Source organism: Protopterus annectens, chromosome 3.part0 (assembly GCF_019279795.1).
Source record: "Protopterus annectens isolate FY-2018-M chromosome 3.part0, PAN1.0, whole genome shotgun sequence".
NCBI classification, from domain to species: domain Eukaryota; kingdom Metazoa; phylum Chordata; order Ceratodontiformes; family Protopteridae; genus Protopterus; species Protopterus annectens.
In genome coordinates this window covers 1108274323-1108292617 of record NC_056731.1, presented here as the reverse complement: position 1 = coordinate 1108292617, position 18295 = coordinate 1108274323, and positions in this window count along the sequence as shown.

Below are 18295 nucleotides of genomic sequence, written 5' to 3'. Positions count from 1 at the left end.
CCGAGTCGGCCTACTACAAAGCTCAAGGATTTCAAGTAGCTCGAGGCCAAGTCCCTATCCCATGATGCACCTAGTTACCTCAGATCTTGTTTGCTGCAATAATACCATATGTCATTCTATAACTCCATAAGAGAGAAAGTATAGAAGGTTTGAGTGACCAGGAAGGATCTAGCATCTTGGTCTTCTGAAAGCCCGGAGCGGGTAGGAGGGAGGGACCTAAGAATGAAGGAGAGATGAACAACTCGCATGGAACGTTATGGCAAGTACATAACTTATGTGAAGTTGTTCTATCTCACCGTTCATTCTTACGGATGGGTAGCGTCCCAAGCACCATCCATCTCAGGTGGCTCATGGGAATATATTTTTCAGGACTGTGGATCCAAAGGAGGCCCAGTGCTTAGAGGCCCTGTCAACTTTGTAATGAGTGATGAAGGTATGAGGTTTCGACTAAGTGGCTGCTGCACAAATGTTATCAATAGAAAGTCTGTCAGAAAAAGCAGAAGATGCAGAAACTGCTGTGGTCGAGTGAGCTTTAATTTTAAGCTGTAAGGGCATACTGGCAGCTGAATAAGCAAAGGTGATACAATCAGATAACCATTTAGACAGAGTTGTTTTAGCCATTGGCATCCCTTTCCTGGAGTCTGAAAAGGAAACAAAAAGCTGATCCGATTTCCTGAAATCTTTTGTTCTATCCAAATAATATCAGAGCAGTCTTTGAACATCAAATTTGTGTAGCATGTAGTCTAGATTGTTGGAGTGATTGGGGAAGAAAACTGGCAAATCAATAATTTGGTTGAGATTAGTTTCAGTGCAAACTTTGGGCAAAAAAAAAGAGGGGTTTGTTCAAAGTGACACTGTCAGCATGGAAAATCAAATAAGGAGGCCTAATGGACAGGGCTTTTGTTACTCTGCCGGAAGAAGTAATAGCCACTAAAAAGATAGTTTTCCATGACAAAAATTTGACGTCACATAAGGAAGCTGGTTCAAATGGAGGAAGAATTATGCAGGAAAACATAAAATTTAGATTCCATGGGGAATAGGAAGATTTCACAGGTGGTCTAATATGAAAGGTCCCTTTGAGAAAGGATTTGAATAATTTGTGTGACATAATATTCAACCGTTCGAATCCAAGATGAAAGTTAGAGATGGCAGCAAACTGAACAGTGACTGTTGCTGCTGCAGCTCCCTTACTGAAGATCATGGTCAAGAATTCAAGTAGAGAGGCCACAGGGGCTTGGCAGGGATCAATACTGTTAAGAGAACCATACAGAAAATGTTTTTCCATTTGCTCAGGTACAGCTTTCCTCGTACAGGATTTATGAGAGGATAAGAGAATTTGCTTTGTCTCATTAGAAAGGTTATGGAACCTGGCTATGATGGGAATTGGAGCAGCCAAGCTGTCAGCTTCAGTGACTGCAGAGAGGGATGAAGTTCCCCCGAGTGTGTCAGAAGGTCCAGAACTGGGTCCAGAATCCAGGCATCCTCCAAAAGATGAAGTCGAAGGAAGGGGAACCAAATCTGACGAGGCCAATGAGAAGCTATTAGAATGATGGTCCTTCCCAGGGCTTTCGCTTTCTGTAATACCTTGGGTATCAAAGGGATTGATGGCAATGCACAGAGGAGACCCAGGTGCCAATCGTGAATGAGTGCGTCCCTTGGGGCTACTCCCAGAGGGGGAATCAGGGCAAAGTAGCTTCTGCATTTCATGTTAATGTGACTGGCGAAAAGGTCGCAAGGCTGGGCCCACCTACGGAACATCCTGTCTGCTATTTCTGTCTTGAGGGACCACTCATGGGGCAACAAAATTGCTCTGCTCAGCTCGTCTGCTAGAACGTTGGATTTCCCCGGGATGTGCGTTGCTAACAGAAAGCACTGGGTGGATATAGCCACTGCCATACTCTTAGGGCCTCGCGACAAGGGGGGGGGGGGTACAACCTGGTTCCTCCTTGTTTGTTCAAGTACCAGACCACTGACATGTTGTCTATCTGAATTGCAATTGTACCCAGAGGAAGAGAGTCCTGGAAGTATTGCAACATCAAAAATACTGCTCTCATCTCTAGGACATTGATATGCAGATGTGTCCCTTAAAAATCGGTCCATGTGCCTTGGGGTGTCCTTCCCTGAAAAGGCCTCCTCCACCCTATCAGGGAAGTGTCCAAGGTCACTGTGGCTGCCGGTGGGGGTAAAACAAATGGATGTCCTATCGTAACATGAAGGGAGGTCACCCACCACTGAAGATCCTTTCGGCAGGAGTTTTGTGATAATTATCATGCGAGACATGGGGAGCTCTTGGTAAGACCATTGAGTGAACAGCAGCCATTGCAGTATCCGCATGTACACAAGACCCAGTGGTATGGCCAGAATTGCTGCTGCCATCAAACCTAACAATTTCAGAACTTCTGATGCTGGAGCCTTGTTTTTGGATATTAGAATGTGGACCTGTTGATGGGGAAGCAAGACTTTTTCTACTGGAAGTCTTAGCGTGGTGGTGGTGTTATCCAGTTCTGCTCCGATAAAGACGATATACTGCGATAGCTACAAGGCAGATTTTGAGTTTACAGTAATGCCCAGCTGGCTGCTGAGTGACAGAGTGGATTCCCTGGCCTGAACGAGTTGATGCCTGGTGGTGGTGGTGAGGAGGCAATCGTCTAGGTACGGAAACACCTGGAATCCTAAACATCTCAGGTGAGGCATGACCGCTGCCATGCATTTGGTGAAAACTCCGGGGGCTGTAGTGAGACCAAAGGGCAGGGCTCGAAACTGGTAATGATTGGCTCCCAGCCGGATGCGCAAATGATCCCTGGATGGCCTGGCCATTTTTATGTGGTAGTACACATCCTGGAGGAGATCAATCCAGCACATCCAATTGTCTTTCCCCAAGAAGGGAAGTATCGACTGTATCGACTGAAGTGTGACCATCCGAAACTTCTCTTTCTTTACAGATTTGTTTAGTCTGCCGAGGTCCAATATAGGTCTCCAGTCAGTCTTTTTTGGAACTAAAAAGAATCTTGAGTAAGTTCTGGATCCTGTCTGGTCTGCTGGGACTGGTTGGATGACTCTCTTGGCAAATGTCTGGACCTCTACTGTTGCTTGTTCTCTGTAACTGGGTGAATCGTCCGGGATTTTTCTTGTCGGTGGAGGGGGTGTGATGAACGGGATGAAGTATCCTCTGGAAAGGATACTTTGTAACCAGTTGTCATTTGTTATTTTGAGCCAGGCATTTGGGTAAAAAGATAAGTGACCCGCCCAACTGCCTCCAGAGCAGGACAGTCAGGCCTCCTTTCAGGAGCACTGGTAGGGCTTCCCAAATTAGTGATCTCTGTTGCCCTGGTTTTGCAGATGCCCTCTGCCGAGAGGGCAGCGTCTTCCATTGTTTCCCCCTCCTCTGCCCCTGGAGGGGGGTTCACCACATGTGCCCAAAAGGCTCCTTGGGCTTTTCGGAACCACATTTTTCCTCCCCTTTGACCCTTGGAAATAGGGTCTGGTAGGGGTGGAAAAACTCCTACGCAGACACAGTCTTTCCCTCCTGCTCACACCTGGTCAAAGTTTCCTTAACTTTGGGCCCGAAAAGGGACGAGCCATCAAAAGGGGTATTCACAAAGGATGACCTGAAGGACTCCATGAAGGAACACAAGCGCATCCAGGAGCGTCTCTTTAGAGCAACTCCTGTACCCGCTGCCCTGCTCTTTCCATCAGCTGTATATGAAATGAGGTGCATGGACGAGTTAACAATGGAGTCGAGGGTAGCAAGCTGCGAGGCAACTTTTGTCTGTAGCTCCTGCAGCTACTGTACCCTGAAGAGCATTTCCCAGCTCTTTGAGGAGATCTCTTTCTAGTCTCGTAAAATGGGTTAAATAGTCAAGTGAACGAAATGCAAGTGTCACTGAACTAAACATGCACTTCCCATATCTATCCATGATCCTGGAGTCTCTGTTAGGAGGATGGATAGATGAAGTTTCAGACATTGCCTTTTTGGTGGCAGCTGCCACCACCACGACATCAACTGGCACACCTTTGGTCAAGAAGGATTTATCTTGGGGGGCAGAAATGAACTTATTAAGCCTACTAGGGACAGGTTACATGGTGTCCAGAGACTCCCACACCCTTCATGAGACCAGCTGCACAAGCTCAAAGGGTGGAGACACCCAAGAGGTGGAGGGCTGAGACCCGAAAGCCATCAGGAGAACAGACTCTTCCTCAGTAGGGTTGCTGGACTGCCAAAGTATTTCAAGTATCTCTGCAAATGAGATATCCTCAGAGGGGGACCCTTCTGATTCATCCAAGTCAGTATCAGATGTTAGGGACTCTTGTGGGGAGTCTGAATGTTTCCTCCTACACACACTCTTTCTGGGAACCTCATCAGTGGGAGCTTCTGATGAGGTCTCAGAAGAGCATGGGCCACCCAATGGGGTTTCCTGAGGCTCTAGGTCTCTGCACTTTACTAGGATCTGTGAGGCAGACGCAGACACAGACACTTTAGGGGATGAAGATACCGGACCTGAGGTGGAGGATGTCTTGGGAGACATAACTCTCCTCATGGCTTCAAAGGCACCCCTACTCTGATGCAAAGGGACCGACAGATCTGAGGAAGCCATCGAAAACCCCTGGCACTGGGACAGTGGGCTCAGAGTCCGAGGTAGGAGCAGAGCTCATCTGAGCTGAAGCCCCGAGAGGCAGAGTCGAACAGACAAGTCGGTTTGATTATCCTCCCCGGACCCGACCACAGAGTGTCTGATCCTAGAGTCCCCGATCGGCACAGAGGACATCAGAGTGAATGGAACCAAAGACACTGTTGCAGGCATCTGCTCCGAAGGCTCCACAATCAGCACATCAGACTCCTCCGGCTCTGAAGTACTGGTATGGCTCATAGGAGGAAGAGTTGTAGCTGGTATAAGGGTCTTCAGCTCCGAAGCCACCTGGGTCAGAGCCGATAATTTTGCAAAGGCCGGTGCCTGTAAAAGCTTCTGCACCACCTGATACACATCCAAATCTGAAAAGCTAACAGAAGACAGAGATGAAAGGATCAATGGTACTGACTGAAGTAGCGGAGATTTTGGAGTTTCTGATACCGGTTCCAAAACCGGGGACGGACTCCGAAACAAAAAGACTGTCGGCTCCGAGACCTGTGGAGCCCATGTCACAGACTTTTTTTGAATCCACAGAAGTCTTGGACTTTGAGAACTTACTAGATCCATCCTGGTCACTCAAAGCCTCCTGAAAAAGAAGAACCCCTGTCAATAAGTTTCCTCTTTCTCTCGAAGAAGAACCCGAGAGGAAAAGGAATGGCATATAGGTTCATAGGTAGATACTAGGCTATCTGCCCTAGGGCATTTATAAGTCTAGCCAGAGTGTATTTGGCTTCCGCCTCCCTATTAGATTAGCCTACTGTGCCTCTGTAAAGTAGGTCACAGAAGGTACCCTTTTAAGATTAGTTTACTGTGCCTCTGTCTAGCAGGGACACAGAAGAGATCCCAGGGGTGAATTTGTGATTTCCCATCCACGCGTCCAGATTTCGCTTGAAGAGGGTCAGCGAGGGGCTATGTCTAACATGAATTGGGATTCTATTCCAGAGTGAGGGGAGCCTCTGGGAAATGAATCTGTCCCTCCAGCATGTCCTATTTATTTTTGTGCTGAGGTTTAGGTCCCTGGAGCGTGTAGCTCTAAGGGACTTGGATTTTTTGAGGTTGAGCATGTCCATTAATTCTGGGTTTGACATGGCTTTGCACGTCAGGCATAGATCGCCTCCGAGTAGGCGGTAAGCAACTGAGTAGAGCTGGAGTTTCATTAGTCGAGCTGCATAGGACATCTGTTTGTAGCCCATGATCCTCTTGGTGAGGTACTTTTGGGGTCTCTCCAGTTGCTGCAGGTGTCGGGTAAGGTACATCCCAAAAGGGGCATTGTATTCAATTATGGGCCTGATGAGTAGAGGGGCACAATGACCTCTCGATCTAGATGCGAACCCTTTTGTGATAAGGTGGGCTATATAGAAGGTCTTTCTAACCACTTTGGCAACGTGATAGGAGAGATTACTATCTACGTTGGTACCCAAATCCCCAATTACTTCTTCCGTACTTAATGGATTACCACCTATGTGGTAATTTGTGGGCACCTTGTTTTTCCCAAAGGGGATGACTATGCACTTTTTAGCATTTAGCTTGAGGCCGTGGCTCTGGCACCAAGCATCAGTCTCTGAGAGACCCTTTTGGAGGATGCTTGTGTCAGCTGGAGATTCGATTATGGCCCCCAGTTTGCAGTCATCTGCAAACTTTGTCAGCCATAACCCCCCCATGTTAGCCTGAACCTCAGAGAAGTATATACCAAACAAGAGAGGTCCCAGAGCTGAGCCCTGTGGGACGCCACTTGTAACTGGTTTGGATTCGGACATGGCCCCTGCGATTCTGACCATGTGGGTTCTATCTCTGAGCCAGTTTGCAACCCATCTTGTGATATAGGGGTTGACATTTAAGCTGGTAAGCTCATTTATGATGCCCGAGTGGGGTATTGCATTGAAGGCTTTTGCGAGGTCCAGGTAGGCTGTGTGGACTACCTTGCCCTCATCTATGGCTTTGGTAACGGTTTCAAAGAAATCAACTAGGTTTAAGAGGCAAGATCTGCCCTTAAAGCCGAATTGGGTAGGGTCCAGTGTCTGGAGGCTCCCAATGTCTTTGTTTAGGAGTTCCATGATAATAAGCTCCATAGCTTTACAGACCAGACTAGTCAGGCTTATGGAGCGATAGTTTCCGGGGTCCGTTGTGGCACCACCTTTGTGGAGTGGGACCACTGTAGCTGTACGCCATTCTTTGGGTACATATCCTGTAGTAAGGCTAAGTTTGAACAGTGACTTAATGTGAGGGTTCAGTTCTTCTTGGAGCTCGTGTAAGACACAGCCTGGGGACACCGTCCGGTCCCATAGATGCTGTGTTTTTTGCTTTGGAAAGGGCAGCTTTCACCTGTGCATCTGTGATGTCAGGGAGGTTACATTCAGTTGGGATAGGCATTTGCTCCTTTGGGGGGGAAGGGGGGAGAAGTTTGCGCTGAATCTGTCTGCCAGGATGTTGGCTATGTCTGTAGGTTCGGTATATTTTGTACCGTTATGCAACAATTCAGAGCATATCTGGGAGTTTCCGCCCTTGTTCCGGACATAACTAAAGAAGGCCTTGTGATTATCTTTAGTGTCTAGGGCAATTTCTTTCGAAACTGGCCTTTGATGATTTTATGAGGGATCGAAGTTTCTTGCCAATACTGATCAGAGAGGTCTTCCCTTTTTGGGATTTTGCTCTGTCCTGTAGTAGCTTCCTCCTTCTGTTGTATAGCTTATTTATGGCCGGGGTCCACAAGACCGGTCTCCTGTTTTTGGAGGAGCGAGTCTTGGTTTTATTTGGGATAGCACGATCCATGCATTCCTGCAGGTGCTCATAGAATGCATTTGTAAAGGATTCTGCGGATTGGGCTGTATAGGGAACATGTTTCTTTTAAGTGCAAGGTACCTAAGCAGTAGACACAATTGACATGGCAGTCAGTAACAGACATCTTCTGCCCACATTTACGGCATTTTTTAAACCCTGACTTAGGGTGTTTGTCCTTGTCATCAGCCATGACAGAAATGGACATACCCAACAACAAATATAAATTAGCCTGCTAATAAAAAACAGGCTAACTACACACACACACACACACACACACACACACACACACACACACACACACAGGCCACCTACAATGAATTATCAATAAGCAGTCTAATAAAAACAGGCTAAATATAAGCACACAAGCCCTCAAACTAAGGCTAACAAGCACACACACAATTATCTAAGCAGATATTCAGTGAAAAATCACTAAACTACACACTAGCAAGTCACCTCTAACACTTATAATTTTTTTACAAAAGGTCACCAAGTAATCACACAATACTATGGCTAAGAAAGTGGGTGACAGAAAGGTCACTGAATAAACAACTTCTAGTCAGAAAATTTAAATAGGCCTACAAAAAAAAAATAGCCAAATATAGCTATGAAAAGGCACAAAAGGGAAGGGAAAACTGCAGATAATGCTGTAAGAGCTTATCTAACCTAAATTCGAACTATTTTAATAATAAAATCTCAATCGTTTTTAAAAATAGAATAGTAAAGTCTTTACTGGCCCGAGCTAGCAAGAACCTCCGATCAGTTGCAGCAGCAAACTAGAGCTGGGGTAACTCTAGGTACATCATAGGATAGGGACTTGGCCTTGAGCTACTTGAAATCCTCAAGCTTTGTAGTAGGCTGACTCTGAGCCAAGAGATCGGCTCCAAACCCATCAGTAAGAATGAACGGCGAGACAGAACAACTTCACATTGATGTATTTAGTGGTATGGGTTAAAAAGGACGATATTATGGCAGCTAAGAATATGTGGGAAGAAGCTAAACAAAAGTCAATACAAAAACTAAGAAATTGGAAGCTCTTGCCCATAGATATGGATAGTAAGATAACCACCGGTAAAAATGTTTAGTCCCTTTTGTTTTTTTTCCACACAAAAATCAGGTATACTTTTATCAACCAGAGGTGAAGATGTGGATAGTAATTAATAAATAGTTGAATGATTTTCTCTGGGAGGGGAAGAGGGCAAGAGTCAAAAGGGATAGGTTAATCCTTCCAAAAAAACAAGGAGGTTTGGAATTACCCGATTTGAACAGATACTTTAGAGCTGCACAGTTATGGCTTTTATACATAACACAAGCAGAAAGCTAAAATTCAAAATAGGAAGGGATGATGGTTAAGCAAGGGGAAATTCAAGAAATAAGGGAAGAGTGGGATTTCGGATGCAGATCTTCAGGGAGAAGAACAGTCATACAACAAAGTATGTATGTTAAGAACCAAGCCAACATGGAAATGGAGAAAGGAAATTCTGCCAATAGGAATGACTGCATTTAGTAGGCAAGAGGGGGGCTGGAATTACTGGAGGAACTTGTCTAAGAACTCAATGTATTGGGGAAAAAGTAATTAAAAAAAATGGACAGGTAACAGAATGGGAGGAGTTCAAGAAGACATTTGAGAGATTGCCTGTACTCTATCCCTGATAAGGAAGGCTACGAGAAAATGATAGGGGAATCCCTAAGTGAAAGACCTGCACTAGCAGAGTTTTAGTTGAGTTTAGAACAGAAGCTGCTGTTAAAAAGGTGATAATAGGTCATATAAAATATCATTTATTGGTATCAAAGGGGATAATTAGTAGGTCATATAAAATATCACATTTATTGGTATCAAAGGAGGTCAGAAAGATTATGAATTGCTTAATCTCCCCTTCCTACGTTAACAGTGGAAGGACACATGTATGGCCCCCAAATATTTAACACAGTCTAGAAGATTTAGGATTTTTGCTTGACTGAAGAATTTTTCCTCAGTTAGATGGCAATTGTTAGCGGTGCAATGGGAAAGAAAGAGGTACCTGGGACCGCACGTTTCCGGAGTGTAATCAGTTGGCAGACTTAAAAATACACCCCCACCTGCCCAAAAAGTACTGCCAGGAATACAGGATGAATAAACGAGTAACTAAGGAAATTATTTTCAACTGTGATACAGGATATGAATTGCCCAGACACAGTAAGGCAGGTTTAATTCTGGTGGCTGTCAAAAAAAGCAATTACTAGAAAATGGAAACCAAGTCTAAAGTAGCTGTACTTGTAGTGAAAATTGTAACGTAAATAAAATAACAGGAAGTGGGATCCTTAGAAAAGGGTAGACGAGCTATATAAAAAATGAAAATTGTGGGAACAGTAGAAGCAGACAAAACTTTTGGAGGAGGAATGAGGTTTACGAGAAGGCAGAAAGTGAACAATTTATGTAATGTTGGATTGACTATACACATACCACATATAAATCTTCTATACAGTAATGTTTTTAAATGTGAACTTGTTAATTTAGTTTGATCACTTTAATATAAAATGTAAGTTTCCCTATGTCACAAGTCCATCCATCCATAATCCCTTTTCTCCATCATTACACATGGGATCGGGGTGTCTCTTAAATGACGATCTGGAGCAAAGGTTTACATCTCATGATGGCTAGCACTTCCACTGTAGTTCTAACACCACACACATCAACACTTCGAGGATCCAATCCAACTACTGCAGGTCTTTGAAATGTGGGAGGAAACTGGAGTATCTGGAGAAAACCCACACAAAACACAGGGAGGACATGTAGACTCTGCACAGAAGGCACCCCCTTCAGAGAATTGAATCACAGAACCTCTTGCTGTGAGGCAACAATACTGTGTCTTAAATTTAAGTCTTTGGGGAAAGGTGAGATAGTTAATATCATCATTGATATGAAATTATTCCTTAGGAAAATTAACCTAGAAATTTTATTTTCTCAAAATATTAAGATGAATTTACCTCCTCAGAACTCGTCTCTGGTTCGTAGGAGCATTTACAACCCCCCTTTACACCCCCAAATCAGAAATTTGGAAATTATGTTGGAAAAAGAAATTAGACAAGTATATGACCATAATATATTTAAATTTAATCTTTCCAAACAAGAAAATGAGACATTATATGAACTAAAAAAGAACAGTGAAGTAAGAATCATGAAACCTGATAAAGGGGGTGGGGTTGTAATTATGGATAACATCATATACAAAGGTAAAATGAACTGCATGCTCAGGGATACAACTAGATATATAGTTGTTTCACTGAATGAAATGAATGTAGCATATGACAAGATAGATAGTTTATTAAATGATATGTTATTTGATGGAACAATGGACAGAAAGACTTGAATTTTTACAAGTGGCCAAACCAAAAACGCCCACTATTTCCGGGATACCCAAAATCCACAAGAATATGGAAGACCCACCACTGAGACCTATAGTCTCAGCAGAGGGGTCTAAAACGCTTCCATTAGCAAAATTTGTGGATAGTAAGGTGAAACATATATGTGCTGAAAATAAATATATATTGAAGGATTCTTGGGATTTATTAAGATGTATAACTTCAGATTTGGTTAGTGATAATCTAATTTTTATCACTATTGACGTGGTTGATCTCTTCTCATGTAACAGAGAAGGTCTAATTATGTTTGAGGATATGATTTACAAGGATAAGAAATGAACACATTCAGATAAAAGTATGATTATAAGTCTAGTGGACATGGTTTTGAAATAGTAGTATCAACAAGCACAGGGCATATCAATGGGGGCAGCTTGTGCGCCCACATATGCCAATATAGTTTTAGCAAAATGGGAGGAGGATTTTGTATTAGATTCAAAATACAAAGAGTGTTGGTCATTATACCGTCGTTTTCTGGACGATATAGTCATTTTCTGGATAGGCGGTATGGACAAATTCAATGAATTTTTCGAATATTTAAACACTACAAATTTCTTGAAATTCACCTACACCACTTCAATGGATAGACTACAGTATTTGGATATAGAAGTATATAAAACTGAACAAGATTTTGAAACAAAAATTTATAGGAAAAATACGTTTTGTAATTCATTTCTTCACTTTACTAGTGCACACCCCTCACATTGTAAAAATAATATTGTCAAGGGACAATTTGTGAGGGGTAGTCGAATGACTAGTTCTAGTGAAGACTTTGCACTGGAGTGTAATTTACTTGAAAAAAATGTTTGAAGAAAAAGGATATCCTAAGGAATTTGTTAAGATGATTAGAACAGAGGTGGAATTAGGTAGAATTTCAAGGTTTCAACCCATTAAGGGTAAAAAGACCGACAACATTTCTAACAACAACTTACTTAGTTATACGGAAGTTGAAGACAACTATGAACAAGCTTTAATTATGGAATATAACACCTCCAATATTAGAGTCAGTGAAATATTCCAGAATGAATGGGCCAAATTTTCTGCATTAACGGATATAGAAAACATAAATAAAGTTGGCCCCAAAAATTGTATATAAAAATTCATGGAATATGAAAAGAATCCTAGAATCTCATTGTAAATCTGACAGTACTGATCATGGGAGGGTAACAATTGATGGGCAAAAAAGGAAAGGAAGTTTCAAATGTGGCCACTGTAATCAATGTGAGTATATGATGATTATTAGTGAGGATAAATATTCCCAGTAGGGGTAAAATTATTAAGAGTAATGGTTACCATAACTGTGAAACAAGGGGAGTGATATACTTAGCCCTATGTAATAAATGCAGTTCATTTTATATAGGTAAGACAGAATGAGTTCTGAGGAGAAGAATATATGAGCATATATATGAAATTTCGAAGGCTAAGGAGACTAATGCACTATATAAAACACACTAAAGAATGTAAAGGGGGAAGATTTCAATTTTTTGTGATTGAGCAGGTCAAGAGAATTAAGAGGTGGTTTATGGGAAGAGTGGTTAGGTTATAAGGAGTTATGGTGGCAAATCAAATTAGACACCACAAAAATACCAGGATTAAATGAACATACCTCCTTAGCCCCAGTGCTGAAATTGAGAGCTGCAGAGATCTAATTCCCTTGCCATAATTTAAATGGCCAGGAGGTGGCAGCATCAGTGTATGTGATGAATTAAAACTAAGCAGTAATAGTCTAAACACACTGGTTTCGTTTTAATATTTTAACATTTTGACATTTCTTAATAAATTTTAAAATATACATTTCACATAAGAAATTATTATTAATTGAATATAAGGAGCAGATATATTAAAATTAGGAAATATACCAAATGTATAGATTTTAAGAATCAAATATTTATTATTGAGTTGTTGTGGTATTTGTTTTTTAATATTCATGAGCTATAGTAAGCTTGATTTGATAATTATGGATGCACTTTATTTTGATAGGCTCAATTTGAATGTGGTACATTATTTAATGAGCTAATTAATTATTTTAATTATCTGATGAAGTCCTAGCTTAAGAAAGGACGAAAACGCAGTACATTTGTTAAGAGCGTTAATGTGGATTTATCTATTTGTGCAATATTAAATTGGTTGAACAGTGCCTCTGGAGTTGTCCGCTTTCATCCTGGATGCTTTTCGTTGTTGTTTCTGGGTTTCTAATACTATGACGGGAATGAACCCCATTCCCAAGTCAAAGTATGATTAAAGTTTATGAAATTAGTATAATTTCAGTCTGCTCTTTACAGCACCCACAATGTGCCCAGGAATGACTCCTCCTGCAATTCGTACAGAGTTATATGCATCAGTAACATAAAAAAAGAAAATTTACAAATTGTATTTGGATAAGACCCATTGCTCTTACTACTACTGGAACTGTCTGGAAATCCTTCTTCCACATTGTCCTTGTTTCTGCCGGCAAATCCAGGTATTTTATGACCTTGGGTCTCTCTGTACACAAGACACTGTAGGTCACTGCGTTTAGCAATTGCAATGATCAATGTGCTACTTTTGTCTTCTTTTCATGGACCACTACATCTGGTTCTTGAATCTGTTTTCTGAATTGTTGGTAATGGGTGATCTCATGTGATATAAACCATTATTTTCTATAATGATTTGTGGCTCATGTTTCCAGTGTTTTTCAGCCACTTCAATACCATAATGTTTGCACAATCCTCTATACAGTCCTCCTGCCATTAGTGTATCACAACCAGCAACAAGGTGTGCAACAGTTTCCAATTCTGTTTTGCAAAACCTACATTTTTCTGTTTCTTCCACATAATCAATGGACTTTGTACACCAATGTGTATGCAAATCCACTATCTTGGGCCAATATTAACCTTTCATCTGTTGGTTTAAATTCACCTCTCCTTAACAATTCCTGTATTCGAACCTGATCACCACAAAGTTGTTACAAGAGCTTTCTATACTTGCAACTGTATTTATGCATTTTCCAGATTTCTTGCTTTCTCATCTGAACTTTCGCCTTATATCCTTTGTTTTTTTTGACATTCAGTTGCTGCCTGAGTTTTATCTACTTATTTGATTTCCATTCCCAACACAAAATGCTAAGCAGGGAAGTAATCTTATACTTATTCTCATCATGTTTTAAACCTTTCACTACATTTAAGTCTTGTGAGGTCAGCAGATGTGTGCAGATCCATGACTAGAGCTATACATGTAATTAGTTTCGAAGAGGCTCAAACCTCCCTCAGAAAAGGGAATATGTAGTCTTGGTATGCACTGATTTTTATAAGTCATTTGATGAGCATGAAGCATCGTTCTTGTTTTCCTGTCCAACCTACCAAACACGTTTGGTGTCAGTCAACCACTCCAAAACTGTAGGTTAGAACAGGAACATATTGGTTTATGGCTTGAACTTTGTTCCTAGATGTCAACTCTTTTTTCGGTGTTACTTTAAGTCTTATAAAATATTCCCAAGTTTTATTTGCATTTGTTCGTGTTTTGCTGTTGATCCTTCATCAATTTCCCCAAATATTTATATGCTTCCTCTTGTTCAAGTTATCACATTCCTTACCAAAACTGATGTTTTCTTGGTACTGCAGCTTTCCTGATTTAAAGGTTGCTTTTGCACATTTACCAAATGACATTCTTCTATAATCTGAAAATGTTTTGACCACTTGCAGTTTTGTTTTAACTCTACATTTGATGAAATATACAGCTGTAAATCTACAAAAAGATGACTTTTGATAAAAAAAAACAAACAAAAAAACAAAAAAAAACAAACAGATAACCGCTGAGCAAAACAATGAAGGGTACCAGTGATACTTCCAACGGCTCAAAAAACGTTAAGGCATCAACAGATATTCTTCTAATGAAGGAATGATATCCAAGCACCTAAAAAAACAGGTTTATTATGACATAAAAAGGTAAGCGCTCTCGCAAACGTAGCTTCTTCAGACCTTGTTACAAAATATCCCTTAAACCAAGTGGTTTAAATACACAAAAAAGCGCCAAAACTACAGACATTCCTTAAAGGGAAACAGTCTACATAAAACTCAAATAGGGACATAAAAACATGTAACGTATACTAAAACTTCTAAAACGTATATAACTCATGCTGCCACTGAGTTAGATACATATGTGAAAATAAAAAATAAAAATGAGTGCATATGCTGAGACATCATCTCTGATGTCCTAGTCTCCTGGACTTCAAGAGTGGGCGTATAGGAACTTTACCGTTTAGCCCTGGTGATACATCAGCTCTAAATTTGATGATCCAGTTGATCTCCCTAACCTCCGTATGACACTATCATTAATAGGGTACATTCTACCCTTTCCGAGCTTCTGAGGAATGAAGTTATAGATCAAGTCTTGTATGAATTTTTAAATGTTGCACATACACTTTTACCGGTGATTCAGGGTCTCCCTAAGATTCACAAGGATTCGGTCTTCCCCCCTATGAGACCGATAGTTGCAGGTAGAGGGTGGTCTACGGAACCCTTATCCATCTTTGTAGAAGCCCAATTGAGACCGTTGGTTGAGGCCAATAATTTCATTCTTAGAGACACCAAACAGTTTTTGTTGGATTTATACCAATATGTCAACTCCTGTGTTAGTGTTGATGACTTCCTCTGGGCAACGATGGACGTTCAGTCTTTATTCACCGTTATACCCAATGTGGGAGGTTTGGAGATGATTGGTACATATCTGAGGAGATCTACTTTGCCCATTGACCAAGATGTCGACCTGATTCTAATGCTATTGGGAATGATCTTGGAATCTAATGTTTTTTGTTTCCAAGACATGATGTTTCTACAGCGGGATGGCGTAGCTATGGGCACTTCTTGTGCCAATAGCTACGCCAACCTAGTCATGGCAGAATGGGAGCATTGTCATCTTTTTCAGAATGATTTATACAAGGAATTTGTGCCTTTTTATAGGCGTTTCGTAGATGACCTTTTCCTTGTCTGGAAAGGTACACCTGCTCAGTTGGAATGTTTTTTCATACAAGTGAACAACTCCATAGATTTTTTTAAAATTTACTATGGAATGGTCTTCCACCACCATCCCTTTTTTGGATGTGTATGTAGAGAAGTTACCCGGAGGTCTTGTGAACACAGGTCTTTACCGTAAATCTTGCCATAGGAACACATTGTTGCACCGCTCCAGTATGCACCCAGGCTTTGTCTACAATAACATCGTGCGAGGGCAATCTATGCGGGCATCCAGGTATACACCCAATGACTCTAGTCTACAGATGAGTTGAGTAAGAAATTTATAGAGCGAGGCTATAGCAACTCGGATTTGACCAAGGGGATGGGATGCATTACCGATCTTAGGGACGACAGAGCTAAACCCTATTTTTCTGCAGGGGCATTGGGAGTATACTCAGCAGATAGGAATACACAATGTAGTCAAGGTCACTCGCTTCCATACAACAATGTGATGTTTCCTGTCTATTACACCAGGGACATTGGTATAATTAAAGATGTTTACATCAAGCATTGGCATGTACTATAAGTAGATTCCACCATTAAGAGCATAGTTGGTGACAGACCAAGGTTCGTCTACCGCAATAAGAAGAACCTTAAGAACTTGCTTTGCTATCCCAGGGTGCAATTCCCTGGTCCATCTACACAGGGCCCCTTTATGGTTCCTTGTTATAGATGTAATTTTTGCTCTTACATTCAGTCTGATCCTGTTTTCATCTACCCATATGGATCTGGTACATACCACATTCGGGTTAGGGGTAGTTGCATGTCGAAAGATGTGGTGTATTTAGCGTCCTGCACCTTGTGTCCTGCCTATTACGTAGGGAAGACGAACCGGGTATTGAGAGATCGAATACGTGAACATGTGTATCACACTAGGAAGGGTCATCTCTACAATGCATTGGCCAAGCATACACATGAGAGGGGTGTACATCACCAATTCAAGTTTAGGGTCTTAGAACAGATCTCAACCACACATAGGAGGGGAGACATTGAGAATCATACGGAGGTTAGGGAGATCAACTGGATCATCAAATTTAGAGCTGATGTATCACCAGGGCTAAACGGTAAAGTTCCTATACGCCCACTCTTGAAGTCCAGGAGACTAGGATATCAGAGATGATGTCTCAGCATATGCACTCATTTTTATTTTTTATTTTCACATATGTATCCAACTCAGTGGCAGCAAGAGTTATATATGTTTTAGAAGTTTTAGTATACGTTACATGTTTTTATGTCCCTATTTGAGTTTTATGTAGACTGTTTCCCTTTAAGGAATGTCTGTAGTTCTGGCGCTTTTTTGTGTATTTAAACCACTTGGTTTAAGGGATATTTTGTAACAAGGTCTGAAGAAGCTACGTTTGCGAAAGCGCTTACCTTTTTATGTCATAATAAACCTGGTTTTTTAGGTGCTTGGATATCATTCCTTCATTAGAAGAATATCTGTTGATGCCTTAACGTTTTTTGAGCCGTTGGAAGTATCACTGGTACCCTTCATTGTTTTGCTCAGCGGTTATCTGTTTGGTTTTATTACGTTTTTGCTGTTTTCCGCTGAGCATTTACTCCAACAGACTTTTTCATTTGGACGAAAAAAACAAAAAAGACAAAACACATTGGTCACTGTAATACTATCCATCAGTGTAGGGTGCACCTTGTACATTTTAAGATCTCTTATCCATGAATGTGGGATACTGTCAAATGCTTTTCTGTAGTCTATCCATGCCATAATTAGAGTCCTCCTCTTTTTACAGTTCTCCATTATGACTTTAAAAACAAATGATCCTTTGTTTCAAAGGACTTTATATTTACAATTTTTTTCTCTTGCCAAGATTGAACTTTCTTCTAAAGGACTATAAACTCTGTCAGCACCAATTCCAGGGTATAGTTTATAAGTCATCAGAAGGCAAGTTATTGGTCTATAACATAGCTTGCAGCTTCACTCGTAAGTCAGAGTATGTTTTTTCCTGTTAACCAAGCTGGTGTCTGTTTGGGGTGCACAGATAAAATGTTCTTGCTCATGGCTAAATCTCCATGTAAAAGATGTTTATACTTTTAGTCACTCTCCTGGCCGTTACTTCATCCCATTTCATATCCTGTACATTTGAACTTTATTCTTTTACTTCTGTCCCTCTAGCATCATTATGTTCCAGAGGATCTTAACAGGTGTTTCTCCAAAATGTATCTATTTCTTCTTATTTTAGTCGTGTTTCAATTACCTTTGTCTTGTTTCCCAATTCTCTATAAATCTTTTTTTTGGATCCCAATGTGTTCAGATACTGTGCAATGCTTTTATCACATCCGAGCATTATTTTCTTGACCTGTTCCTTCTATACTCCAACAGTGACAATTCTGGTCTTAAATTGCTTTTTTTCTCTGTTCGATACTTCCAAGATGAAATTAGACTTCTCCCCTTTCTTTCCTTTACTACCCTGTGTTTTGTGATAAGACTTTGTTATTAAATTTAGCTGCACAGCAATATGTCCTATTTACATTTTATATTGAACA